Here is a 27454-nt window from a genome sequence, read left to right on the forward strand (position 1 = left end):
TCAGTACCATTTTTTGTAGCAACGCCAACAGAAATGAGGAGCAAACACATGGCGTAAGAATCGATATAGCATTGCTGAGACTCTAATGTTCTCGTTGTCGTGTGTTATGGCTTAAGAGACGCGTGTACGTGCCCCCGCCTTTTCTATACGGTAGTTTGTCGCTGGCGTCACCGCACATCAGTTGTTTTGCGGAATGGCAGCAACCCTAGTCTGGAAACAATTTATCGAAGTGGTGTAACAATGAAGAACAATGCTAAATTTGCTTTAAAGGATTAAATATTTGTTTGTCTTCCCTGTGAAATAATGAAAGACGAAGGGAATATGGTAGCAGTAGTAAATTAAAAACTAAACAAGAATTCATCCCCCACACTGAATAATAAAAATGGAAAGTAGCTAATCTATTGCGTTTTGTATACATCTCTTATCTGCTCGTGCCCTTGAAAAACGGACAAATTAACACTAAAAATAGAGATTCACCCTCAGTTTTCTATAGTTGTATGATCCCCTATTACATGACTGTTTTGCAGAGCTTCAAAAAATTAGAATTAAATAGACACTGCCGTTAATTTGTTGCAGTATGCGCCCACTTATCACCTTTCGAGAAATTTGTGAATGGATGGAAAGACTAAGTTTCCTTTTATTTGCGTATTTCATTTAACATTTTGTTTCTGTGTATCTTAAAACAGAGAGGTAAAATCATTTTTCAGTCATCCTGAGATTTCTACGTTTATTGCAGGAAATAATACACTACTGGCCATTAAAATTGCTGCAACACGAAGATGACGTCCTACAGACGCGAAATTTAACCGAGAGAAAGAAGATGCTGTGATATGCAAATGATTAGCTTTTCAGATCATTCACACAATGCTGGCGCCGGTGGCGACACCTACAACGTTCTGACACGAGGAAAGTTTCCAACCGATTTCTTATACACAAAGAGGATTTCACCGCCGTTGCCTGGTCGAACGCTGTTGTGATGCCTCCTGTCAGGAGGAGAAAGGCGTACCATCACGTTTCCGACTTTGATAAAGAGCGGATTGTAGCCTATCGCGATTGTGTTTTATCGTATCGCGACTTTGCTGCTCACTTTAGTCGAGATCCGATGACTGTTAGCAGAATATGGAATCAGTGGGCTCAGGAGGGTAATACGGAACGCCGTGCTGGATCCGAACGGCCTCGTATCACTAGCAGTCGAGATGACAGACATCTTATCCGCATAGGTGTAACGCATCGTGCAGTCACCTCTCGAAACCCGTGTCAACAGATGGGGACGATTGCAACACAACAACCATCTTCACAAATAGTTCGACGACGTTTGCAGCAGCATGGACTATAAGCTCGAAGACCATGGTTGTGGTTACCCTTGACGCTGCATCACAGACAGGAGCGCCCGCGATGGTGTACTCAACGACGAACCTGGTTGCACGAATGTCAAAACGTCATTTTTTCTGTTCTGTTTAGAGCATCACGATGGTCGCATCCACGTTTGGCGACATCGCGATGAACGCACATTGGAAGCGTGTATTCGTCATCGCCATACTGGCGTATCACGCGGCATGATGGTATGGGGTGCCATTGCTTACACATCTCGGTCACCTCTTGTTGCCATTGACGGCGCTCTGAACAGTGGACGTTACATTTGAGGTATGTAACGACCCGTGGCTCTACCCATAAGTCGATCCCTGCGAAACCCTACATTTCAGCACGATAATGCACCGCCGCATGTTGCAGGTCCTGTCCTGGCCTTTCTGGATACAGAAAATTTTCGACTGCTGCCCTGGCCAGCACATTCTCCAGAAATCTCCCCAATTCAAAACGTCTGGTCAATGGTGGCCGAGCAGCTGGCTCGTCACAATACGCAGTCACTACTCTTGATGAACTGTGGTATCGTGTTGAAGCTGCATGGGCAGATGTACCGGTACACGCCATCCAAGCTCTGTTTGACTCAATGCCCAGTCGTATCAAGGCCGTTATTACGGCCACAGGTGGTTGTTCTGGGTACTGATTTCTCAGGATCTATGCACCAAAATTGCGTGAAAATGTAATCACATGTCAGTTATAGTATAATATATTTTTCTCATGAATACCCGTTGATCATCTGCATTTCCTCTTGGTGTAGCAATTTTAGTGGCCAGTAGTGAAGTTTTTTTTTTTTTTTTTTTTTTTTTAAGAACATCTCTTCTAAGACTCAGGGTGACATACGAGATAAAACTGAAAAAGAAGCCACACAATTACGAGTAGGAGCTGCACTCTGAAGGCTCCGAAACTTAGTCAAGTACAATACTACAAGAAACAGGACTTCAGCTGCATTATTTTCGGCTACTTGGAGACAAAATGCACCCATTAATGGACTTTATTCATGTTTCCTAACAACGACTGAATGTTTATGGATGACAGTGCTCCATGCGACTGGGCCACAGAAATTCGTGATTGGATTGAAGGCCATTCTCAACAGTTAGAGCGAAAAAATTGTCTCCCCCAGAGATCAGCCGACATGGATCCCATTGAAAGTTTACGGTACATAACCGAGAGGTGTACAATATCCTGCGCCAGCAACACTTTCGAAGTTATCGACGGTTATAGAGGCAGTCAAAGCTCAATATTGTCGAGTTACTGAACTACGCTGGGAAATAGGAGGACCGACACCATATTATGTGGTTTGCCGTGACTTTTGTAATGTCAGTGCATGCTGAAATTTGTTGTCTGTTCTGATGCACATGTCCAGCAGAACAGACACCACATTTCACTATATAAATAGCGTACTTGCATAGGTAGTTGCTCTACAGATTTTCTTGAGTGAATTTGCGAATATCAAAATGTGTCTCATTAATGGGGATATTGTTTCATTGGATTGTCTCAGAATCTTAAATTTGACATATATTTCTACCCGCTCTTGGGAAAAAGAGGTCTTAGCTGGTGGCAGCGAGTGATTCTATAACAGTTCCATTTCCACCGACTGAGGTACAAAACCCTTAAAAGAAGAAGAAGAAGAAGAAACGAAAGCACAACGGTTACGACACTTCCGAAATTGTAGTCTGATATATCACCATCATCCTGACCAGTTTTCGGCCACAGGTTGGGTCTGTTTGTAACATAAGCCTCGGTTTCTTTTCCTGTTTTCCGACAATCTCTCTGGAGCCCATACCATCTCACATATCATATTCCTGAGCTGGCCTGAAAGGGTCCCTCTTTCGGTATTTCTTTTACCCTTTCATTCTTAATCCGTCTCTCCTTGTTACTCTTATCCAACTTCTGAGGAACTTCATTTTATATACCTGTAATCTATTCATATCTCTTTTCTTCAGTATCCCCGTTTCAGAGATAGAGATCAGTACTGGGCTGTAGTAACTTCCATATATTACTTCCTCGCCGTTTCGCGGGACGTCTTTCATCCAAACCAGGCTCCCAACACTTCGCAGGAATGCTTCTGCCTGTCTGTCACTGTTCACTGTTCTCTTTCTCAAGGCTTCCATTTTCCTCTATCACACTTCACAAGTACTTAATACTCCTCACCTTCTTCAGTTGTTCACCTCCAATCCTTGTTCCGCTAGTTGATCTATATTTCTTGTTGTTGTAACATTTTTTACATTACATTTCATTCATTCTACCTCGCAGTTTCTTCCCAAGCGTCTAGCTGTTCCTGAAACTTCTTCTCTATGCTTCCGCAGATCATCAAGTCATCCACAAGACGACTGCTTGTCTCCAGCAATTTTTCCTGCCACCTCGGTCATTATCTCATCCAAGCCTACAATGAAGGAGACAGCCACTGCCCTGTTTCACACTACTTGTCTCCTAGCACAAACTAGTGTTTTAATTTCCAACTCACTGTTCCACAGAACATGTCCTTCTCTCTGATTGTTCTCTTTTTCCAGTACTTTCTTTTCTAGTGTTTCCCACACCGTTTTCCTACAGACGCTATAAAATATCTTTTCTGTACCGAGAAAGACCAACACTAGGTCTTCCCCAGATTCATAGCGGTGCTCCTGGTGCTTTCCAACTGCAACCATATGGTCATAAACTGAGCTACTAGTTCTGAAATCATGCTGCTCCTCTGCCAGTTTTTTCTCCTCCCATGTTCTGATTTTACTTTCCAGGTTCGTTTCATATACCTTGGCGCATTGTGATATAGTGTGGTTCACCTGTAGTTTCTATAATCATTCCCATTTCCTTTCTTGAATATAGGGGCGATTCGTGTCATCTCTCAATTAAAGATGGTAAAAACCGACCAGTTAAAACCGATACTGTTATTTTAGTTCTGAATAATGGTTATTTCTCGATATCTGTTTGCTCTCCGTTATAACAATTTTTTTTATTTTTCGGTAACAACCGAGTAAAAAAAAAGGAACATCAATTAGCCATAGCAGCTGTGGTAAAAAATTTTCTTTTTATATCAACTATTTAAAAAAACGAGTAATTTTTGTTCGTAAATTTTCTGTTATTATAGAAACTGGGAAAAGCGATCAGTACCATTTTAGTAGCAATGCCTACAGAAATGCGGAACAAACACATGGCATAGGAATCGGTACAGCACTGCCGAGTCAATAACCTTCTCGCTCTCGTGTGTCATGACTTAAGGGACACGTTTACGTGCCCCCGCCTTTTCTATACCGTAGTTAGTCGCTGGCGTCGCCGGACAGCCGTTGTTTTGCGGAAAGGCAACAACCCTAGTCTAGAAACATTTTTACGAAGTGGTGTAACAATTTAGTACAATGCTACATATGCTTAAAAGATTAAATATTTGTTTGTTATTCCTGTGAAATAATGAAAGAGGAAGGAAATTTGGTAACAGTAGTAAATTTAAAACTTAACAACAATTCATCCCCCACACTGAATAATAAAAATGGAAAGTAGCTAATCTATTGCGTTTTGTATACATCTTTTATCTGGTGGTGCCCTTGAAAAAGGACAAATTAACACAAAAATTAGACATTCAACCTCAGTTTTCAATAGTGGTCCAGAAATGGCTCACAGCTATATGGGGCTTAACTTCTGAGGTAATCAGTCCCTTAGAAGTTAGCACTACTTAAACACAACTAGCCTAAGGACACTACACACATCCATGCCCGAGGCAGGATTACAACCTGCGACCCTAGCGGTCGCGCGTTTCCAGACTGTAGCGCCTAGAACCGCTCGGAAACTCCTACCGGCTCTCAATAGCGGTATGATACCCGATTACATGATTGTATGCAGAGCTTCAAAAAATTAGAGTTAAAAAGATACTGTCGTTAAATTATTGCAGTAGGCGCCCACTTTCGAGAAATTCTTGAATGGTTGGAAAGACTATGTTTCCTTTTATTTGCCTATTTCATTTATCATTTTGATTCTGCGTGTCTTAAAAAAGGGAAGGACAATCATTTTTTAGTTTTCGTTAGATTTATATATTCATCACAGAAACGAATACACTACTGGCCATTAAAATAGGTACACCACGAAGATGACGTGCTACAGACGCGAAATTTAACCGACAGGAAGAAGATGCTGTGAAATGCAAATGATTAACTTTTCAGAGCATTCACACAAGGTTGGCGTCGGTGGCGACACCTACAACGTGCTGACATGAGGAAAGATTCCAACCGATTTCTCATACACTAACATCAGTTGACCGCCGTTGCCTGGTGAAACGTTGTTGCGATGCCTCGTGTAAGGAGGAAAATTGCGTACCATCACGTTTCCGACTTTGATAAAGTTCGGATTGTAGCCTATCGCGATTGCGATTAATCGTATCGCGACATTGCTGCTCACGTTGGTCGTGATCCAATGACTGTTAGCAGAATACGGAATAGGTGGGTTAAGGAGAGTAATACGGACCTCCGTTCTTGATTCCAACAGCCTCGTATCAATAGCAGTCGAGATGACAGGCATCTTACCCGCATGGCTGTAACGGATCGTGCAACCACGTCTCGATCCCTGAGTCAACAGATGGGGACGTTTGCAAGACAAAAACCATCTGCGCGAACAGTTCGACGACGTTTATAGCAGCATTGACTATCAGCTCGGAGATCATGGCTGCGGTTACTCTTGACGCTGCATCACAGACAGGAGCACCAGCGATGGTGTACTCAGACACGAACCTGGGTGCACGAATGGCAAAACGTCATTTTTTCGGATGAATCCATGTTCTGTTTACAGCATCGTGATGGTCGCATTCGTGTTTGGCGACATCGCGGTGAACGCACATTGGAAGCGTGTAGTAGTCATCGCCATAGTGTTGTATTACCAGGCGTGATGGTATGGAGTGCCATTGGTTACACGTCTCAGTCAAATCTTGTTCGCATTGACTGCACTTTGAACAGTGGACGTTACATTTCAAATGTGTTACGACCCGTGGCTCTACCCTTCATTCGATCCCTGCGAAACCCTACATTTCAGCAGGATAATGCACCACCACATGTTGCAGTTCCTGTACGGGCCATTCTGGATACAGAAAATGTTCGACTACTGCCCTGGCAAGCACATTCTCCAGATTCTTCCCCAACTGAAAACGTCTGGTCAATGGCGGCCGGGCAACTGGCTCGTCAAAATACGCCAGTCACTACTCTTGATGAGCTGTGGTATCGTGTTGAAGCTGCATGGGCAGCTGTACGTGTACACACCTTCCGAAGTTCTGTTTGACTCAATGCCAAGGCGTATAAAGGCCGTTATTACAGGCTGAGGTGGTTGTTCTGGGTACTGGTTTCTCAGGATCTATGCACTCAAATTGCGTGAAAATTTAATCTAAAGTCAGTACTAGTATAATATATTTTTCCAATGAATACCAGTTCATCATCTGCATTTCTTTTTGGTGTAGCAATTTCAAGGGGAGACGGTGGCAGAAATAATGAAAAATTTATAAATTATTTTTATTTTCTTCTTTGATAGTAAACATAATTGAGATTATTATCCCAAATTTTTTCCTGGAAATTCGAACTATAAATGGCATAAAAAATTAAAACTTTAAGCAGTGTAATGTGCAAAGCCCGCTTTTCAATGAGCCAAATGGAGGAAAAATTTTATTGCAGAATTTGGCTTGTGAACCTAGAAAATATAGATTTAGAAGTCTGTGATTTTTTGTATACATAACAGCAGTGTTGTAATGAAGGCTGTGGAGCTATTTTCTGGTTCAATCAGTGTGGTATACAAGGATTTGGAGTGTTGTAAACAAATTTTGTGCTGTTCATTGGAATTCGAGTGGCGCTTGATCTATTTTCCCATTCTTTGTGCAAGGTTGAATCTGTTGATTCCTTTTTGAATGCCTAGGCCTGGTAAATTATTTAAAAAATATAGTAATTACCATATTTCCAATATAAAGCGAAAAACTGACACTGAGGGTAGGGTTGGACCTGCAGATGCAAACATTAGCTTGTCTCCAAGTGCATCTAAAATAAAACTTATGTCTGGGATTGTGTCAGAAGAAACAAATCATGACAGAAATGCAGGTTTCAGAATTGTGGATCTGGAAATAGTGGTAGAAGCACTGAGAAAAATTGCAAGTGCTCTGTTTGTGGAGGAAATGTGGATTTGGTTGATGATGGAAAGAGAGAAGGTTTGGCTTGCACATTGTACATTTTGTGTCAAAACTGTGATTCTGACAGACCATTCAAGACATCAAACGTCAGTAATAGAATCTATGAAGTCAATATGAGATTTGCTTATGGACTAAAATGTATAGGGATTAGAAGAGATGGTGGAACCCTTTTATGTGGTATCATGAACATGCCTGGTCCTCCCCTAAAATTTTCTGCAATGAATTCTGCTCTCCTCAATGCAGTTGCCGAAGTAAGTGAAGGGAGCATGATAATGGCAGTTCTGGTGGCAATTCAAGAAAATTGTGAAGCAACTAATAGCAACGACATAGCAGTTTCCTGTGACAGTTCCTCTATGAAGAGGAGGCATACTTCACTGCATGGAGTTTCAACAATAATTAGTGTCAACACTGGAAAAGTATTAGACTTAGAGGTGATGTCTAAATATTGTTCTGCATGTTCTTTGCACAAGAAATATATTGATGCAGGTAAAGAAACAGAATGGCAAGAAGCCCGTAAAGCTGTTTGTATCAGAAATTATGCAGGCTCCAGTGGTGGGATGGAATCTGCAGATATGAAATTCATTTTCCATACATCTTTGCAAAAGTATGGAGTAAGTTATGTACAGTATTTAGGAGATGGAGGCTCTAGTGCTTTCAAGAATGTAGTTCAATGTCAGCCCTATGGAAAAGACTGCACTGTTGAGAAACTGGAGTGCTTTGGCCATATTCAGATGAGGATGGGTGGACGACTCCGAAGACTTGTTGCAGACAATAAAGGCAAGCTACTCGAAGATGGGAAGCCACTGGGAGCAAAAACAGACCAACAAAAAAGAGAATTGACAGCCTACAAGTCTTTTATGGTGCTATAATTAGAAGTAACCTCACAAGCTCGGGCAGTATGAGGAAAGCAGTATGGGCCATTTGGTTTCATTACTTGTCGACAGACACTACACCTCAACATGGCCTCTGTTCTAATGAATGGTGCAAATTTTTGATAGGTAAGAAAAGTGGGGAAGCTTATACACATAAAAATAACCTTACTCATAAGGTTTCAATGGCTATTAAACCAACTTTTAGAGTACTGGCTTCACCAGAACTGCTAGAAAACTGTCTGCATGGGAAAACACAGAACCCAAATGAAAGTTTCAATCCTCTTATTTGGAAAAGATGTCCAAAGACTGTGTTTGTTTCCAATTTGGTGGTGAAGATTTCTGCTTTGGAAGCTGCAGCAGTGTTTAATGATGGGAATGTGGCAAGACTTCACATCCACGGCAAGTTGGGCCTTATACCTGGAGTCTTCACTGAGGTGATACTGCAGATCATCGATAAGCAAAGAATCGCGATGGCGGAGACTTCAGTCCAGAACATACAAAAAATTGCTAGACAAAGGAGCAGAGAAGCTAAAAGAGCAGTAGAGGATGACGAGGAAGAAATGGAATATGTATATGGGCAGATTTAGCTAAGGTATGATAGATTTTTTTTTTTTTTTTTTTACATTTCATCCAAACTTTAAAATGATTTTTCTGCAACTTAAAGTTTTCTGCTTTCTGGAACACATATATCAGAAACTACTGGAAGGACTGCAATGAAAGTTGGCACACCTATTCTTTTACTTTGAAGCAATATTTAAGTGGAACAAAATTTTAATCAAGATATTATACACAGTTTTGTGGTTGATAATATATTGAAAAGTTTGCTTGTAAGAAATGTTAGAATCCAAAATATCATAGAAAATAATAGAATTAATTTACCAAAAAGTAACTGCACTTAACTGTACACCTATTACTGCAGATTATTTTACCATTAAAAAAAACTAGCCAAATTTCCCTCGATATTATGAAAAAGTGTGCCTTAAAAATAATGCAATAAAAAATACAAAATTGTCTCACTGCATTAGAGTGTTCTTAAAAATTCTGATTTTTTTTAAAGTCATATTAGATCTTTATACATAAGTATGAAAAATTTCAATGAGATTGAACAAAAAATGGCAAAGATATGGATTTACAAAAATATCAGTGCAAGACTGTCACCATCTCCCCTTAATGGCCAGTAGTGTAAGAATGAAAAACCGAAGATCGGTTATTTCAGAAACGAGTTGTTTTGAGTTGTTTTAACAGTCAGAATAAACTGGTGTGGAAAAGAAACGATATAACAAAAGCAGTTGTTTCCTTGATAACCGCCATCCCTTCATCCACTCTTCTCGAGGCTTCTTCTAACGCACGATACAGTCCGATACGCCTGTATCAATTCCATTGAGTATCAGAACGTCGCGCAGACAGAGTGGAAGAATGAGCAGGGAGCAGGGCGGGATCGGGGAAAACAGAATTAGCGTAAGAATGGAGCCGCGCGGGCGCCACAAACTCGCCCGCAACGCGCCCCCGGAGCGCGGGCGGGTCGCGCGCGGCGCCCCCACTTGTGTGTGCCGGGGAGGCCCCAGCCCGGCCAGTGTCTGGCAGCGGGTCCGCTCCCCAGAGGAGGCGCGCGCTCCATTACCTGCGGCGCGTGCGCGCCTGCCGCCTGAATATTTGATGGCGCGCTCTTCCCCGGTTCCCGTCGGTTCCCCAGGGAGCGCGCGCGCAGTTGCAGCCCTCCCGGCCTCCTCAGCGAGGCGCCGCCATCTCCGGTCTTCACGAACAATGAACTGAAATTATTGGGCTTATCGGAATTCCGAGACAGCCGGCGCAGAAAGTAGCGGCCATCGACCAGGAAAATTAGGTTTCCACCAGCCAGTGTCTGTATCCGAGCTCCGGCCGGGCTATGGGAATTGAGTGCGCCGCCCGGAGTGTGAGCAAATCGAGTGCTACCAACCAGTACTGTTGTAATAATTTCGTGTGGCCCAGTGGCGTGGTACAAGTCTTCCAATTAGTCGCCACATCCGCGACTAGCGTGTCCCTGACCTAGCCTAGCAATCCTGCCGGAGAAAGGGGACCACCAAGCAAAACAGTAAACTTTAGCCATACCTACACATATACTCAGGTGTCAGTCAAGTCGTGGGATAGCGATTTGTACTTGCCGGCCGGAGAGGCCGAGCGGTTCTTGGCGCTGCAGTCTGCAACCGCTCGACCGCAGGTCGCAGGTTCGAATCTTGCCTCGGGAATGGATGTGTGTGATGTCCTTAGGTTAGTTAGGTTCAAGTAGTTCTAGGGGACTGATGACCTCAGAAGTCCCATTGTGCTCAGAGCCATTTTATTTGATACGTACTTATATAGATGACGGTAGTACCACGTACACAAGGTATAATTGGGTTGTGCATTGGGTGAGCTATCGTTTGTACCCAGGTGATTCACGTGAAAAGATTTCTTACGCACTTATGGCCCCACGAGGGTAATGAACAAAGTTTTAACGCCGAAAGGTAGTTGCAGCGAGAAGAATGGGACATTCCATTTCGGAAGTCTTTAGCGAATTCAATATCCCTAGGTGCAATGTCAAGAGTGTGCCGAGAACACCAAATTTAAAGCATTACTTCTCTACATCTACATCTACATCCATACTCCGCAATAAACCTGACAGTATGTGGCGGAGGGTACCTTGAGTACCTCTATCGGTTCTCCCTTCTATTCCAGTCTCGTATTGTTCGTGGAAAGAAAGATTGTCAGTATGCCTCTGTGTGGGCTCTAATCTCTCTGATTCTATCATCATGGTCTCTTCCCGAGAAATACGTAGGAGGGAGCAATATACTGCTTGACTGCTGGGTGAAGGTATGTTCTCGAAACTTCAACAAAAGCCCGTATCGAGCTACTGAGCGTCTCTCCTGCAGAGTCTTCCACTGGAGTTTATCATCTCCGTAACGCTTTCGCGAGTACTAACGGATCCTGTAATGAAGCGCTCTGCTCTCCGTTGGATCTTCTCTCTCTCTCTCTTCTGTCAACCCTATCTGGTACGGATCCCACACTGGTGAGCAATATTCAAGCAGTGGGCGAACAGGTGTACTGTAACTACACGGACAGTGCTGAGAGCAGCGGCGTTTGCGTAGAGATGTCAGTACTAACAGACAAGCAACCAAGACAGAAATAACCGCAGAAATCAGTGTGGAACGTACGACGAACGTATTCATTAGGACAGTGCGGCAAAATTCGGCGTTAATGGGCTGTGGCAACCGACGGCTGACGCGATTGCCTTTGCTAACAGCGCGACATTGTCTACGGTGCCTCTCTTGTGCTGTTGACCATATCGATTGTACCATAGACGATTGAAAAATCGTGGACTGGACACATGATTCCTGATTTCATTTCAAGAGCAGATGGTAGGATTCGAGTGTGGCGCAGACCTCACGAGGCCATGGACCCAAGACACTGGGCAAGCTGCTGGTGCCTCCATAGTGGTGTGGGCTGTGTTTACATGAAATGGACAGAGTCCTCCGATTCAAATAGACGGATCATTGACAGTAAATGGCTGTGTTCGGCTACTTGGACACCATTTATGGCCATTCATGTTTCCAAACAGCGATGTCATGTCATCTGGTCACAGTTGTTAGCGATTTGTTTCAAGAAACTTCTGGACAGTTCGAGCGAATGATTTGGCGACCAGATCAATTGACTTGAATCCCACTGAACATTTATGGGACACTTCCGCAGTTATGGATGGCTGTACAGGCAGTGTGGTTCAGTATTACTGTGGTGGACTTCCAACGACTTTTTGGGTCCATACCACGTCCAGATGTTGCACTGCGCTGGGAGAAAGGAGCAAGATATTACACTGAAGAGCCAAAGGAACTGGCACACCTGCCTAATATCGTGTAAGGACCCCGCGAGCACGCAGAAGTGCTGCAACACGACATACCAATGACTCGATTGATGTCTACAGCAGAGCTAGAGGGAATTGACACCATGAATCCTGCAGGGCTGTCCATAAATCCGTAGTAGAACGAGAGAGTGGACATATTTTCTGAACAGCATGTTGCAAGGCGTTTCTGATATGCTCAATAATGCTCGTCTTCTGAGAGTTTGGTGGGCAGCGGAAGTGTTTAAACTCGGAAGAGTGTTCCTGGAGCCATGCAGTAGCAACCTGGATGTATAGGGTACCACATTGTTCTGCTGGAATTGTCGACGTCCATCGGAATGCACAATGGACATGAATGGAGCAGGTGACCAGTCAGGGTGCTTACGTAAGTGTCAGCTGTCGGAGTCGTATCTAGAGGTATCAGGAGTACTGGAGCCTCCTCCAGCTTCAACGGTCCCCTGCTGACATTCACGTCCATCCCCTCAAAACAATTTGAAACGAGTCTCGTCCGACCAGGCAGCACGTTTCCAGTCATCAACAGTCCAAAGTCGGTGTTGATGGGCCCAGGTGAGGCATAAAGCTTTGTGTTGTGCAGTCATCAATGGTAGACGAGAGGCTCTTCGACTCCGAAATCCCACATTGTCGATGTCTCGTTGAACACTTGTTGATGACCCAGCATTGAATTCTACAGCAATTTGCGGAAGAGTTGCACTTCTGTCAGTTTGAATGGTTCTCTTCAGTCGTAGTTAATCCCATTCTTGAAGGATCTTCTCCGGCCGCGCGATGCTGCAGATTTAATGTTTTAGAAGATTCCTGATATTCACGGTACACTCGTGAAATGGTCGAACGGAAAAAAAACACATCCCTACCTCGGAGATGCTGCGAACCACCGCTAGTGCGTCGACTACAACACCACGTTCAAACTCATTTAAATCTCGATAACCGGCAATTGCAGCAGCAGTAACCGATCAAACAGCGGCGCCAGCCACTAGTGTTATAAAGGCATTGCCGAATGTAAGGCCGTATTCTGCCTGTTTACATATCATTGTATTTGAATACGAATGCCTATCCCAATTACTTTGGTGGTTCAGTGTAGAAGGTATCCAATGACTTTCGTCACCTCACTGTATACAGGGTGTTTATATTGTTGGATCTATAGACCGTAGATGGCGTAGATTGCGCACGTCCCTATCTGTGCTGTGTTAAGGTTTGAAATCAGTATCCGAGGTTTTGAACTTAAATAGTATCAACTATTTATTCACAACGAATACAAAAGAGTTACATTTTTGCAAGTGATACTGTCCTTCAAAGTAGTCACCAGCGTTGTGTAGAACCCGTTGCAAGCGACGTGGAAGGCGTAGTATACCGTTAGCAGAGCCTCTTCTGTTGGTGATGCGAATGGAGCGGTCTACTGCCTGTAGAATCACTAGAATAGTTCTGAAGCGAATGCCACGAAGTGGTCCCTCCATCTTTGGAATCAAATCAAATCATAAGGACTTAAGTCAGGGGTGTATGGTAGATAGTGCAGTACCTCCCAATGCCATCGACCGAACAGAGCAGCAACAGCTTATGCTGTATGCGCGCGCGCATTGTCGTGCAAAATGATGGGTGGGTTCCACAGAAAGTGTCGCGCTTCTTTCGCAAAGCTGCTCGCAGGGTATGCACCAAAAAAGAACAGTAATACTTTGCATTGATGGTCAGCCTTGGAGGAATGTAATGAGTTAGGATAACACCATCATGCCCGTACACGAGAATCACCACAACTTTCACCGTACATGGGCTCTGGAGCATCACCTGCGACCAGCTATGAAAAGGAGCGGCGACACCTTCTGCGCAACCCAACCACTATTTTGCACGACAATGCACGGGAGTATAGAGCGCAGGCTGTGGCTGCTCTGTTCGGTCGATGGGCCTGCGACGTACTGTACCATCCACCATACTCCCCGAACTTAATTCCCTGTGTCTCTGATTTGTTTTCAGAGATGAAGGAACCACTTCGTGGCATTCGCTTCAGAACAGTTCCAGACATTCTCCGGGCAGTAGACCACTCCATTCGCAGCATCAACCGAACAGGCAATGCTAAAGGTATATTCGGGCTTCCACATCGCTGGCGACGGGTTCTAAACAACGCTGGTGACTACTATGAAGGACAGTAAAAGTTGCAAACATGTAACTCTTTTGTATCGGTTGTGAATAAATAGTTGCCACTATTTAAGTTCGAGTCCTCGTATAAGTTCGAGATGCGGACCAGAAAGCCGACTTTTTGTCGTTACGCGTTATGAGAAGTACTGCTTTTCTCATTTACAGCTGAAATCAAAAGTTTATTGTAACAACTGAACGAAATGTGGTAGTGTATACACATGAAGTAGTACATTTAACCTAATTTCTCCGAAATACGTGGTGTTAATGCGATGGTTATCGTTTTTACATGTTGCAAAATGAAACGTACTGATAGTTCTCCTTAGAAGCAACAGAATTACGGTTCTCCAGTTACCATCTATTTGTGTTGCTCTGTGAGTCTTTTAGTTCACCGCTTCCACAGGAGTTGAAGACAGAGCAACAATATGGCAGGCAGTATTAGGGGGTACTGACCTCTCACATCTCCATTTCTAAACATACTGAACTATAACATTTTAATGCCATGACGGGCGGTTATGAATACGTCTCATAACCTAATATTCCGTTCAAAAGTGGAATCAACAGCGAATATTCTGCAGTCAGCTATCAAACATCAACATCGAGTTAAAGGAAAAAAGAGCGAAACTCTGTTGACCTGCAGACATACATCTGTATAACTATAGCTTTTGAGCAGATATTGCGAGAGTGCTCGCTATCTTCCCTTTATTTAACACATACTACGGCATAGCTGAAAAATGCGTCCTCTCCCGTTGCGCTCTTGGCCGAACAAATGTCACATCAACGACTCCTTATCTGTCTATGTGCCCTAACAAAGGGCCAGCTTCCCTTAGATACGTGCATATAAATTACCGTTTAAAAGTTCCTGGCAGGAAGCAGGTTGTACTGGAAAACTTGTTCAGGTCAGTTACAAAACACTAGATGACTTTTGCAACTGCAAAAGTAAAACAGCACTTAACGGTGTATTCATGCAACCCTCGAATAAACAGTTCATGTCACACATATAACGGCCAAGAAGAAATTTCATCAGAAAAGTGAAGGGGGTAAGAAAAGAGAGGAAATTCATCAACGGATTGCCCCAAAGTCAATTCTCACGTCATTTCTCTTGAACCTTCGTGACACTTCGTCCCGACAATATACTGCTACTGCCATGAGCTGTGTTTTGCCGTACAACATACAGATTTGGAGCAGACAGAATAGATGCTGACCAGATGCATATTTCAAAATCCGGAGACGCTAAGATAGTGTGCACAGGAGAGAAGTGCCTTGTTTGTATTATAACAATCTTCGGGCGCAAATGTTGCTGAATCTTCCAGAGAAAGTGTTCTTCATAAATGTTACTCAACATAACTAGACGCTGTTTTTGACTGTCCTTCACGCAAAACTTTCTGAAACCAGCTCAAAAACTGAAGACCCTTAATCACATACTTCATTAGTTATGTGGAATTCCCTGGGGATCCTCAGCGAGCACCTTGCGTTCATCAGCCTCGATTATGAATATTGTGCACCTGTCTACATGAACAGGTAGTCAACAAACTGCTGGACACTGCCAAGTGTCACACCTTCACCACTTTATTGGCTTCCGCTGTTAACGGGTACTGTGCCATTTCATTTGCGCAGATCTACTGCTCTTTTGAATATATTCAACTAGATCTCCAGGAACCTCAATCTTCCTACTCATAAGTACCTGCTACTCTTAAATTTTGAAGTGGTACAAACAGGATATCATAACCTACGTGGTGGTTCTACCATAGTTGTCAGAGATTTTGAACGTCTTAAAGAATGGAGTGGTTGATGGGAAGCAGTAACCGAAGTGCACCTGTCTAAAATCTTCTGAGATGCTAAGCTCTCAAATGGATCTCACCTAATGGTCAAGGCCTGGACCGCCCTAAATCGTATCCGAAATGGCCCTGGCGATTGAAAAAGGTGGACTCCACGAGTGGTGATACGAAGATCCAAGCCAGCCACTGCCGGACTGTAACATATCACGGTAGTAATGAAAATTTCGTGTTGGTAGCAGCATACGGTACTCTCTGTATAGAAGAATTAGACAATCAGTTGTGAAACATATGAAATGTTATTAAGTTCTTTGTTTCTGATATGCATGTATGTGTGCAGCTATATATGTCTGTTGGCAGTTGTGTGGGTTAATCATATGCTTAATAATAATAATCCGAAAAGCAAATGAGATGTGAGCGAAAAGAGATCAAGATCATGCGATAAGGAAGAAAAACGTTTTATGTAAATCTGTAGACTTTTTTTGCCTCTGTCATTGAAGGCAACAAGCTCTAGGATGCTAGGCCACGTCATGTTTCTCTTCTATTTCTGCTACACGATCGACAATTCTCCCCTCTGCTGGAATCTGAACACCAAACGTGAACACCGGTAGATCCTGAAGAAGATATCAGCTGAGGGGTCAAAACACCGATCGTATAGAAGGATTTGAAGAGGAACATGACACAGCCTAGCGTCCTAGAAGATGTGAAGGGCTTATTTCAATAGTGGTACAAGTCCATTTTTGTTCATTTTGAGATAAAGAGCCCAGAAGTTAAATGCGTGCTGTAAAATATGCAGTTGAGATACCAGAAATATTCAAGCATATGGCTTCTTGCTAGCGATAAAGCTTTATTTCTGTTTGTTTGGATCATTAATTTCAGAAGCATTATAGGCATAAAAGTGGAGGTAATGGACTTGTACCACTACTGAAATAATCCCTGCATATTATCTTTAAGTAAACAGATACCTTATCAAACAACAGGTCTGTCGAGTCGTAAGAGAAACAAGCTTCCTGTTCATTAAGACGTACCGCCGCCGACCCCACAAAACACGGCAGCAACTGGCTGAGTGAGCGTACTTCTTAGCACCAATAAACTGGCAAAAAATGGCAGACCGCCAGGAAACAGACGAGCGTGAGCAGGTAAACATCAGCTGATCAGTTGGCATAGTGCACCCCTTGTGATCTTTTATTAAGCTGGACGTCTCGCTGCAGCTGTCTCGACGTGCTGGCCAAAGATACTATGTAGTTGTGGCCACCATGCTGCCGTTGCGCAAAAGATGAATTTTCATTAGAATACAATAGAAAATACTTTCCTATTCTGTTCTCATATGAATCCATAGCATCGTATATAGCAAAGTTCTGGCAAATAAACATAATAAAATAAACTCTTAACTCCTCAAAACAGGTCTCTGAAGGCCCAACGGTACTGACCGACCGCCGTGTCATCCTCAGCCTATATGTGTCACTCGCGTGTTCAGTATATTGCTCAACCTGCCATTGTCAGGTTTCGTGACCGGAGCGCTACTTCTCAATCAAGTAGTTCTTCAATTTGCCTCACAAGGACTGAGTGCACCCCATTTGTCTACAGCGCTCGGGAGACCTGACCGTCGCCGGCCGAAGTGGCCGTGCGGTTAAAGACGATGCAGTCTGGAACCGCAAGACCGCTACGGTCGCAGGTTCGAATCCTGCCTCGGGCATGGATGTTTGTGATATCCTTAGGTTAGTTAGGTTTAACTAGTTCTAAGTTCTAGGGGACTGATGACCTCGGCAGTTGAGTCCCATAGTGCTCAGAGCCATTTGAAGACCTGACCGTCACCCATGCAAGGTCTAGCCAAGCCCGACAGCGCTTAAATTCAGCGATCTAACGGGAACCGGTGTTACCACTGCGGCAAGGTCGTTGTCAAACGAACAAAACAACTGTTGCAAAACAAGGGTGAAAGAAAATGGCCTGCTGTATAATTTCAGAACTACGTGAGATCGAGACACTGACAACTCGATCAGGAAACTGATTTTGATTTTTTTCAGCTGATTTTACTCACTCACTCGATTCCCGCGCAAAAAAAAAATATATATATATATATATTGCTTGCAGAAGACGTCAGTATACTAGGTACTATAATAGCCAAAATTGTAAGCATACGTAATTCTTAAAATTTGATTCCACAAGCAATCCAGACGTTTCTTGAAAATTGTTAACAACGTATCCTGATGTACGCCACAGTTGATGATAAAAATTGGAAATTAGCTATTTAAGCTGAAAGTAGAAATTGACGTCAATACGTGCAAGGCCGCCTGTCTCAGTCTAAGCGGAATCCCTTTTTACATGCTTGGTATATGAAGTGATACATGTCTATGAGTATGTATGCAGTCTATCAATGTAACGAAGGCGTGCTGAAAAATAATGCCTTCGAATTCTCTATGTGAAAACACTGAAAGCTTTTTAAATAACACAAACGTCATTAACGTCAAAGTTCAAAGTGTTCAAAAGTGTGTGGATTCCTAAAGGACCAAACTGCTGAGGTCATCGGTCCCTAGTCTTACACACTATTTTAACTAACTTAAAGTAACCTATGCTAAGAAGAACACACACACCCTTGCCTGAAGGAGGACTCGAAACTCCGGCGGGAGGTGCGCGCAATCCGTGATATTGCCCCTCAAACCGCGCGGCCACGCCATGCGGCCATTAACATTCAGCATCTTTTTTAGTCGTTATTAATTTCATCACTCTGCTGCTACAGGTCTCAAAATTGTAGCGTATTACAATGCGTTGTGTAAAGAAATTATATCGGTGCGTGAATAACAGCACGCTATAATCGAGTTTCGAATACAAAGAGTTCGTTTCCATCAGCATGACAATGTCAGACAACACACGAGCGCTGCGACCTCTGCTACAATCTGTTGAGTAGAACTTAAGAATGGTAAATAAATTAGTGAAAGCAATGTGAAGCAGAAATTAGAAAATAAATGAAAAACTTAGTTTAGCTTAGAAGAATTACACACTGGGAAACAGCAGACAAAGCAGCAGTGGCAACGGCCGGCGCTTGCAAGTCAGCATAGCACGTTCAGGAGAAGCCATCGCCCTCCCCACGTAAGTGGAAGCTGTCGATTCAGCCGTCAGGGCATCGCCCGACCGGCTCACGAGTTTCTCAATTGTCACAAGTGATCAAAGGCCCTCGCCTACATTCCAAGAGCCAATGACCGTCGTTAAAAAGATTATTCGAGAAGCTTTCCAACGTGGCAGAAGAGGCAATGACCGTGAAGTCGTTCACCTCCAGCGAACTGGTTCAAATGGCTCTGAGCACTATGGGACTTAACTGCAGTGGTCATCAGTCCCCTAGAACTTAGAACTACTTAAACCTAACTAACCTAAGGACATCACACACATCCATGCCCGAGGCAGGATTCGAACCTGCGACCGTAGCGGTCACGCGGTTCCAGACTGAAGCGCCTTTAACCGCACGGCCACACCGGCCGGCCCCAGCGAACTGAACTGAATAAATACGCGAGAGCTGTGGGCCCGACAAGAAGAAGAGTAGTTTACAGTTCACTTTAGGAGCTGAAGACGGTCATGCAGGAAGAGACTACATCGTACACAGAAGCTCCAAGTCCGGCTCTGTGATGGAATAGCAAGCCGCAGCCTCGCCGCCAGAAGACAGAAGTTAAAAGGTATTTGAGGGCTGATTTTTACATACCCGGGTGACTCGTCAGGACGGGAAGGAGACGGCCTCACATCAGTAGTCACCTGTGAGCTGGGATGAAGATCTGACAGCCGAAGACTGGCAAGCGGGAGTCCGTTGTTCGAGTCCGGGACACTGGCCTTCCCCTGCCGCGCCGCTCCGCCGGCCGACGCACAACACTGTCACACGCGGCCGCTTAGAGAAGAGAAACACAGGGACGCCACATCCAAGGTATCACCATCGGATTCACGACTTCGTTCTCAATAATTAAACGGGCCACAGCACGATGCGCGTCTCCAGTCAACTGGGCGAGACAGCGACACAAGATACACACCGCCACGAGTAATCAGACGCCGCCGCTGCCGCCGCAGAAGGCTTCGCAAACGACACAGCTTCCGCTCTCCGAGCCAGATCATCCAGTAAGGAAACAGTTGTACGAAACTTTCAATAAAAGTTTTCTTATGTAAAAATGCTGTTTCATTCTACCTCATACCCGAGCCAAGGAAGAACCCACCCTGCCCACATGTTGTTAAGAGAGAAAAATTAATTAATTTAGTATTTTTACCCTGACATAATGCTTTAGAATTAAAAGCCCTTTGCAGTAATGCTCATCCTGACAAAAGAGAAAACCCAGTTAAATGGTTCAAATGGCTCTGAGCACTATGGGACTCAACTGCTGTGGTCATAAGTCTCCTAGAACTTAGAACTACTTAAACCTAACTAACCTAAGGACAGCACACAACACCCAGCCATCACGAGGCAGAGAAAATCCCTGACCCCGCCGGGAATCGAACCCGGGAGCCCGGGCGTGGGAAGCGAGAACGCTACCGCACGACCACGAGATGCGGGCAAAACCCAGTTACATTTAGTGTCAGAAGTGTTATAAATCTGACGCCTTGGATTCACTGTCATCGACCATTCTCCATACTATTTTCATTTGTTTCAAAAATTTGAAAAACCTCTGAGGACTTCACTTTCATAGTGATGAATCAATGCAAACAGAGTTCAGGTTGTGTTTCCGTGAACCATGTCAAACGTTCTACAATTACTGTTTCAACAAACTGGTCTCTCATAGGGAGAAATATATTTGTCTCCGGCGTGACTTTGTTGAGAAATGAATAAAAAGACGTAAAGAACAAAGATACAGAATGTTAATAACGTTTCTCTGATTTAGGAAACTGTAAGAGTTCTCAGATAAAATATTCAGAGTCATTTATTTTGAGCACGCTCTCGTATGAATACTCGTTTCTAGTCTCACAACAATTTCTCTCAAATAAACTTTAAAAACAGATTTTGCAGGAACACTTTTGAGCCTGTTTTAGGAGTAAGGCGTCAGGTGCAACTTTTGGGAGTAGTTATGCAAATTATTGTCAGCTTCCTTCAAGAATAATTCCCAGTTTTAGTGTAATGTATTATAAATAATATTCTGTTGCCATCTGCAGAAAAAAATCACAATAGATATTTTAAAATTCCTAACTTATGGGAAGGAAATACTTATCCTACATGCTATGTGCTTCGCTCTTGTGCTTCAGATAGTGTTAGAGCTACCTAAGTAAATGTAAATGTTGTAGGAAATTTCTTATAGAATGTGTGTGTGTGTGTGTGTGTGTGTGTGTGTGTGTGTGTGTGTGTGTGTGTGTGTGTGTGACGCCCTAGACTCACACAGTATTTAAACTAACTTACGCTAAGAACAACACACGCATCTATATCCGAGGGAGGACAGAAATTACCGGTGCCTCAAAACCGTGAGGCCACACTGCGCGGCTCTTACAGAATATGAGTACTTTAGGATGAAAGGAGACCTCACCGAAAATCAGAAGCATTGAGGTGTCAATAGGCACACACAAAAGATGGAAAACTTGCTAGCTTTCGGTGCTTGACAAGCTAGAGTACAGAAACACACATACGCTCTCACAAACTCGGATATACAACTGTGTGTGTCTGTCTGTCTGCTTGTGTGTGTGTGTGTGTGTGTGTGTGTGTGTGTGTGTGTGTGTATGCGCTGCAGCTCGTCGAAGGATTACTTCGACAGCTTCTTTTGTGTGCGCCTATCGAAACCTTAGCGCTTCTGCTTTTCGGTGGGTTGTCTCCTTTCATCCTACAGTTGCTAACGTAAGGTTCATAAACAGAAAAAAATAAACAATCCTTAATCAAGTGAAGACCGATCGAATTATTGGGGACCAATTAGACAACAATAACATGAAAGCAAGCGCAGGTTCTATGTATCAAAACCTAGTAATTAGGAACAAAAGATAAAAATTTAAATTGAAACCTCACTGAAGGATTACACCTTAGGCATCTTCTGAATGATAAACATTTTGCAACATGGCACGATAAGGGGCGATCTTTGCTCGAAGGACGAGTGTTCACCATAACACCAATCGCTCCAGCCGTAATCGCCTGTAGATGAGTCCTGATGATGTCAGAGCTTCTTTCTTTAAGCAGCTCCTCATTTGGTCTCACGGGCTAAGTGGATTGGTTTCCAGATCTTAATATCTAAAAAAAAAAGGTATGTAGACACACCAGGAAGACAGCGACACTAACCATTAGACTACAGAGAGTGCTAAAAATTAAAGATAAATTAGTAAAACAAAACAGTGTAGACTAATTGACGTCTATTTCTGTAGCAAAAGTACTTCCGCACTATCTGATACACAAACATGCAATATTTAACGAGAATATTATATTGTCTCCTGAAACTTCTGTTCTCAAAAGTAAGGTAACAGTTTCCTAAAACTTATATTCTTACAACAACACAAACAATTTTCTTTCTTACACTGCAAGGAGCGCTTCACCTCCAGGTAAGATAACAGTGTTTCCGATACTATAAAACCAAAACCCGATCGCGTTATTACAAATACGCAATTTAAATGTTCGGCTGCTTTTGTGGCATTCAATACCTGCAGCGCTTTCATACATAATCCTCCATTACAATGGACAGGAATAATACGGGCTGAAACGAACTGCCTATTGCTGTACATTTTCGTAACGTTTCTGGGAAAATGTAACTGAAATGCTGGGTAGTCGATTTCAGAGTTTTGGCATTTTTCTTTTCAGTATTGTTCCAACATGAAATAGCCGACAAAAAAATTGACATTTTGCAGATTAGTGGGCGGTAACACAATGTTCCCCCCCCCCCCCCCCCCGGCCCCATGAACCATGGATCTTGCCGTTGGTGGGGAGGCTTGCGTGCCTCAACGATACAAATAGCCGTATTGTAGGTGCAACCACAACGGAGGAGTATCTGTTGAGAGGCCAGACAAACGTTTGGTTCCTGAAGAGGGGCAGCAGACTTTTCAGTAGTTGCAGGGGCAACAGTCTGGATGATTGACCGATCTGGCCTTGTAACACTAACCAAAATGGCCTTGCAGTTTTGGTATTTTGGTACTGAGAACGGCTAAAAGCAAGGGGAAACTACAGCCGTAATTTATCCGGAGGGCATGCAGCTTTACTGTATGATTAAATGATGATGGCGTCCTCTTGGGTAAAATATTCCGGAGGTAAAATAGTACCCCATTCGGATCTCCGGGCGGGGACTACTCAGGAGGACATTGTTATCAGGAGAAAGAAAACGCTTTCTTCGGATCGGGGCGAGGAATGTCAGATCCCTTAATCGGGCAGGTAGGTTAGAAAATGTAAAAGGGGAAATGGATAGGTTAGAGTTAGATATCGTGTGAATTAGTGAAGTTCGGTTGCAGGGGGAACAAGTCTTTTGGTCAGGTGAATACAGGGTTATAAATACAAAATCAAATAGGGGTAATGCAGGAGTAGATTTAATAATGAATAATAAAATAGGAGTACGTTTAAGCTACTACAAACAGCATAGTGAACGCATTATTGTAGCCAAGACAGACACAAGCCCACGCCTACTACAGTAATACAAGTTTATATGCCAACTAGCTCTGCAGATGACGAAGAAAGTGATGGAATGTATGATGAGATAAAAGACGTTATTGAGGTACTGAAGGGAGACGAAAATTTAATAGTCATGGGTGACTGGAATTCAAGAGTAGGAAAAGGGAGAGAAGGAAACATAGTAGGTGAATATGGATTGGGGCTAAGAAATGAAAGAGGAAGCCACCTGGTAGAATTTTGCGCAGAGCATAACTTAATCATAGCTAACACTTGGTTTAAGAATTATGAAAGAAGGTTGTATACATGGAAGAATCCTGGAGATACTAAAATGTGTCAGATAGATTATATAATGGCAAGACAGAGATTTAGGAAGCAGGTTTTAAATTGTAAGACATTTCCAGGGGCAGATGTGGACTCGACCACAATCTATTGGTTATGAACGGTAGATTAAAACTGAAGAAACTGCAAAAAGTTGGGAATTTAAGGAGGTGGGACCTGGATAAACTGAAAGAACCAGAGGTTGTACAGAGTTTCAGGGAGAGTGTAAAGGAACAATTGACAGGAATGGGGGAAAGAAATACAGTGGAAGAAGGATGGGTAGCTTTGGGGGATGAAATAGTGAAGGCAGCAGAGGATCAAGTGGGTAAAAAGACGAGGGCTAGTAGAAATCCTTGGGTAACGGAATAAATATTGAATTTAATTGATGAAAGTAGAAAATATAAAAATGCAGTAAACGAAGCAGGCAAAAAGGAATACAAACGTCTCAAAAATGATATCGACAGGAAGTGCAAAATGGCTACGCAGGGATGGCTAGAGGACAAATGTAAGGATGTAGAGGCGTATCTCATTAGTGGAAAGATAGATACTGCCTACAGGAAAATTAAAGAGACCTTTGGAGGAAGGAGAACCACTTGCATGAATATCAAGTTTTTTAATGGGAACCCAGTTCTAAGCAAAGAAGGGAAAGCAGAAAGGTGGAAGGAGTATATAGAGGGTCTGTACAAGGGCAATGTACTTGAGGACAATATTATGGAAATCGAAGAAGATGTAGATGAAGATGAAATGGGAGATATGATATTGCGTGAAGATTTTCACAGAGCACTGAAAAACCTGAGTCGAAACAAGGCCCCCGGAGTAGACAACATTCTATTAGAACTACTGACAGCCTTGGCAAAGCCAGTCCTGACAAAACTCTACCATCTGGTGAGAAAGATGTATGAGACAGGCGAAATACCCTCAGACTTCAAGAAGATTATAATAATCCCAATCAAAAAGAAATCAGGTGTTGACAGATGTGAAAATTACCGAACTATCAGTTTAATAAGTCACAGCTGCCAAATACTAACGCGAATTCTTTATAGACGAATGGAAAATCTGATAGAAGCCGACCTCGGGGAAGATCAGTTTGGATTCCGTAGAAATGTTGGAACACGTGACGCAATACAGACCCTACGACTTATCTTAGAAGATAGATTAAGGAAAGGAAAACCTACGTTTCTAGCATTTGTAGACTTAGAGAAAGCTTTTGACAATGTTGACTGGAACACTCTCTTTCAAATTCTGAAGGTGGCAGAGTAAAACACAGAGAGCGAAAGGCTATTTACAATTTGTACAGAAACCAGTTGGCAGTTATAAGAGTGGACGGGTATGAAAGGGAAGCAGTGGTTGGGAAGGGAGTGAGACAAGGTTGTAGCCCATCCCAGATGTTATTCAATCTGTATATTCAGCAAGCAATAAAGGAAACAAAAGAAAAGTTCGGAGTAGGTATTAAAATCCATGGACAAGAAATAAAAACTTTGAGGTTCGCCGATGACATTGTAATTCTGTCAGAGACAGCAAAGGACTTGGAAGAGCAGTTGAAAGAAATGGACAGTGTCTTGAAAGGAGGATATAAGATGAACATCAACAAAAGCAAAACGAGGATAATGGAATGTAGTCGAATTAAGTCGGGTGATGCTGAGGGAATTAGATTAGGAAATGAGACACTTAAAGTAGTAAAGGAGCTTTGCTATTTGGGGAGCAAAATAACTGATGATGGTCGAAGTAGAGAGGATATAAAATGTAGACTGGCAATGGCAAGGAAACCGGTTCTGAAGAAGAAAAGTTTGTTAACATCGAGTATAGATTTAAATGTCAGGAAGTCGTTTCTGAAAGTATTTGTATGGAGTGTAGCCATGTATGGAAGTGAAACGTGGACAATAAATAGCTTAGACAAGAAGAGAATAGAAGCTTTCGAAATGCGGTGCTACAGAAGATTGCTGAAGATTAGATGGGTAGATCACATAACTAATGAGGAGGTATTGAAGAGAACTGGGGAGAAGAGGAGCTTGTGGCACAACTTGACTAGAAGAAGGGATCGGTTGGTAGGACATGTTCTGAGGCATCGAGGGATCACCAATTTAGTATTGGAGGGTCACGTGGAGGGTAAAAATCGTAGAGGGAGACCAAGAGATGAATACACTAAGCAGATTCAGAAGGATGTAGGCTGAAGTAGGTACTGGGAGGTGAAGAAGCTTGCACAGGATAGAATAGCACGGATAGCTGCATCAAACCAGTCTCAGGACTGAAGACCACAACAACAACAACAACAACACAATGTGATTCTCAGAAAAGTCTGTTTCACTTTATATGTCTTGTTTATTCAATAAACTCACAAAATACAATCAGTGTACAGTGTGTCGGAAACGTATGGCGCAATATGTGCAGTATAACTCAAATCAGAGTAAATAGGAAATTTACTAACGCAGCCCTGAAGATGCCTGATTAGCTTACTGTACACTGCTGGAAAATATGCACCACACGAAATGCAACTACACTCCTGGAAATGGAAAAAAGAACACATTGACACCGGTGTGTCAGACCCACCATACTTGCTCCGGACACTGCGAGAGGGCTGTACAAGCAATTATCACACGCATGGCACAGCGGACACACCAGGAACCGCGGTGTAGGCCGTCGAATGGCGCTAGCTGCGCATCATTTGTGCACCGCCGCCGTCAGTGTCAGCCAGTTTGCCGTGGCATACGGAGCTCCATCGCAGTCTTTAACACTGGTAGCATGCCGCGACAGCGTGGACGTGAACCGTATGTGTAGTTGACGGACTTTGAGCGAGGGCGTATAGTGGGCATGCGGGAGGCCGGGTGGACGTACCGCCGAATTGCTCAACACGTGGGGCGTGAGGTCTCCACAGTACATCGATGTTGTCGCCAGTGGTCGGCGGAAGGTGCACGTGCCCGTCGACCTGGGACCGGACCGCAGCGACGCACGGATGCACGCCAAGACCGTAGGATCCTACGCAGTGCCGTAGGGGACCGCACCGCCACTTCCCAGCAAATTAGGGACACTGTTGCTCCTGGGGTATCGGCGAGGACCATTCGCAACCGTCTCCATGAAGCTGGGCTACGGTCCCGCACACCGTTAGGCCGTCTTCCGCTCACGCCCCAACATCGTGCAGCCCGCCTCCAGTGGTGTCGCGACAGGCGTGAATGGAGGGACGAATGGAGACGTGTCGTCTTCAGCGATGAGAGTCGCTTCTGCCTTGGTGCCAATGATGGTCGTATGCGTGTTTGGCGCCGTGCAGGTGAGCGCCACAATCAGGACTGCATACGACCGAGGCACACAGGGCCAACACCCGGCATCATGGTGTGGGGAGCGATCTCCTACACTGGCCGTACACCACTGGTGATCGTCGAGGGGACACTGAATAGTGCACGGTACATCCAAACCGTCATCGAACCCATCGTTCTACCATTCCTAGACCGGCAAGGGAACTTGCTGTTCCAACAG

The sequence above is a fragment of the Schistocerca cancellata genome, chromosome 1 (assembly GCF_023864275.1).
Source record: "Schistocerca cancellata isolate TAMUIC-IGC-003103 chromosome 1, iqSchCanc2.1, whole genome shotgun sequence".
NCBI classification, from domain to species: domain Eukaryota; kingdom Metazoa; phylum Arthropoda; class Insecta; order Orthoptera; family Acrididae; genus Schistocerca; species Schistocerca cancellata.